Here is a 3067-nt window from a genome sequence, read left to right as displayed (position 1 = left end):
TAGGTGTTCATGATCCTCTGGATTTCTTTCGGATCTGTTGTGACTTCGCCTTTTTCATTCCTAATTGCATGGATCTGAGCCTTTTCTTTCCTTTTTTTGATAAGATTAGCTAAGGGTTTGTCAATTTTATTTATTCTTTCAAAAAACCAGCTCTTTGTTTCATTTATTTTTTGTATCGTTTTCTTAATTTCAATTGCATTGATTTCTGCTCGGATCTTTATAATTTCCTCTCTTGTTCGAGCTTTGGGTTTTTCTTGCTCTTGTTTTTCTAGGAGTCTAAGTTTCATCGTTAAGTTGTTTATTTGAGCCCGCTCTGTTTTCCTAGTGTGGGCATTCAATGTTAGAACCTTGCAGAGTTTAACCCAGGAGGAGGTCAGAGATCTCAACTTGGACCTTGCAGACAGAAATCAACCTGAAACCTCAGAGAACAGCTGCTGGTTTGCTGGTACTAATTAATTTAGATCTGCACACTCCTGTCCATTCTGTCTATTATGTCAACAGAGGCATACCCTGAAGGAGGCCTTCTAATTCTACTTATACTTTTTATTCTCAAAGTAATATTTTTATCTTATCTTTAATCATTTTTAAATTTTTAACTTTTTCTTTTCTCAATATTTTTCATTTTTATCTTCCTTCTCTCCTCTCTCTCTCTCTCTCTCTCTCTCTCCCAAATTGATCTTCATTTCTCTCCATTTTTGTTCCTGTTTCTATCCTAATTCAAATCTATTTTCTTTCTATTTCTTATTCTCTTTGTCCTTCTCTCAATTGGCATTAGTTTGAAAATAAAGTGATTAGAGTTTCTAGCCTTCCTATTGTTAGTTTGTTCTGTTCTTGTGTATATTTTCTTCTGTCTTCTCCTCTACTCTTCAACAGTGTCTCAGACTTTATGTGACCTTCCTGCATCCTATGACCTCACTTCTAACCAAACTCTATCCTATCTATCTATTCCTCCCTCCCCAACTCCTTCTAAGACCCCATCTTGAAGGGTAAAGTTGCTATCTTGAAGAACTAGCTAATTCACTATAAACATATTTTTGGGCTGGTCCTCAATTTTGATTTAATTCACAAAATTAAAGGTGATAGATTAGTAACTACCACAAATTGTCATTTTCTAAGCTGTTCTTGATGCTATTGTGTTGCTGATTGTACCATTTTGGATAAGGTGTTGTGACTGATCTAATCACTGTCCTGCCTGGTATAATGAAAATGAGATTGTCTTAGAGACATTAGAGACTCAAAACCTAAAGACCAGCTGTATCTGGAAGATTAAAGTATTAACCCAGGAATTAAACAGTACCAACAACAAAAATAGAAATGAGAAGATATTTAAACAAGGAACAAACACAGACTTCCACCTCACCAAAGGTACACTCTGGGGAAAATGAGGTGGAAAAGTCTGACAGTCAACCCTACGAACATGTGGAACCAACAGCACAGGAAATAACAAAACAGATAAATGAGGCTCTAGAAAAATTTAAAAAACAGAAATAATTTCTCAGATAAACACAGAGATGGTGAGAAGAAGGAAAGACATGATTAGAGACTCTAGAACAGAAACAGATTTTAAAAAATAGGTGCGCTCAGGACCATGATGGAAACCATGAATGCTCAGCATAGGAAACAAATGGAAACCTTGAATGCCCAACACTGGAATGAAATGGAATCCATGAAAAGATTAAAACAGATATCCAAGACATTAAAAACTCTATAGAAAGCATTCACAGTACAATGAATGAATGTGAAGGTAGAATTTCAGATATAGAGGAGCCCCAGACAGGAAGGTGAGATTTAGAAGGTTGCTCTGAGATCTGCTCTCCCTCTGGCCTCCTTGGGCCCTTCAGCCAGACCGGGTAGCTGCACCCTCCCCTGTCTGCTCTGCCACCAGCTCCAGCAAGGAAGGTAGCCACGTGGGCACCCCTGAAGCACCCACCCCCATCAGACCTCCTGATTGGGTGAGTCCTTGGACTCACTCTGCAGAAGCATAGGTGGTTATAAAGGGCATTTTTCTGAGCTTCCAACTTTGAACATCTTTTAAAAAAGAGGGGGGGAAACCTGTAATAGAACTATGTGGAGTTCAACCCTGCAGGTTGGGGAACTCAATCTGGGCCTTGCAGCCTGCGGTCAGTCTGAGTTGCAGGAATCTGCCACTGGCTAGCTGAGATCAGGGGACTTGGCTCTGAACATGGTTGTGCACGTGGTATATTATGACAGCAGAGATATAGAGTGAAAGGAGACCTTCAAATTCATTTTTTTCTTTATTTTCTTCATTTCACTCTGCAAATTCTTTCTTTTTTTTTCTGTCCTCTTTCTCCAACTCAGTCTCTTGCTCCACCAAGTTATCTCCCTTTCGGTTCCTGCTCCTGCCCTAACTCAGACTTCTTCTTTTATCATTTTTTCTTTTTTCTTTATGTTCTTTTCTTCTGTCATTTTACCTCACTCAAAGGTCAATAGTTTCAAGGCAAAGTGAGCCCCTACCACTGTTAAGGGAATATATTCTTGTCCTTATTCTTGCACTCTGTCTATCACTTTTGAATTTAAAAGTTTTGTAAAGATTGTATGGTCATTCTATCCTCTGGCTTCACTTGAAACCTTCTCCAATTCTTTCACTTATCTACTCAACTTGTCCTAACTCTGCCTAAGCCCCCATCATAAATGTTAAAGATGCTATACTGAAAAGCGTATTCACTGCAAACATATTTTGGGCTGCTTCTTGATTTTAATTTAATACACATGGTTCAAAGGTGATAGATTAATGACTACCACAAGTGGTCAATTTGCAAGTTGTGCTTGATCCTATTGTGTTGCTGATTGCATCAATTTGGATAAAGGATTGAGATTGATTTAATGAGTTGTTTTCTCCAATATTATGAAAATGAGAATGCCTATGAGTCATTAAAGACTCAAAAGCTGGGCCAGATCCACCGCAGGAAGGAGAATCACACCTGTTCCTGACCCAGCAGCCATGGCTCAAGTGCTGGGAAGGTAGGCTGGCCCAATCCTCCATGGGAAGGAGAACCATGCCTGCTCCCAACCCAGCAGTCATCGCTCAAGTGCCGGGAAGGTAGCC

Source organism: Fukomys damarensis, unplaced genomic scaffold, assembly GCF_012274545.1.
Source record: "Fukomys damarensis isolate Sample0158 unplaced genomic scaffold, DMR_v1.0_HiC HiC_scaffold_16, whole genome shotgun sequence".
In the NCBI taxonomy this organism is placed as follows: domain Eukaryota; kingdom Metazoa; phylum Chordata; class Mammalia; order Rodentia; family Bathyergidae; genus Fukomys; species Fukomys damarensis.
Note: the sequence above shows the minus strand (reverse complement) of the source record.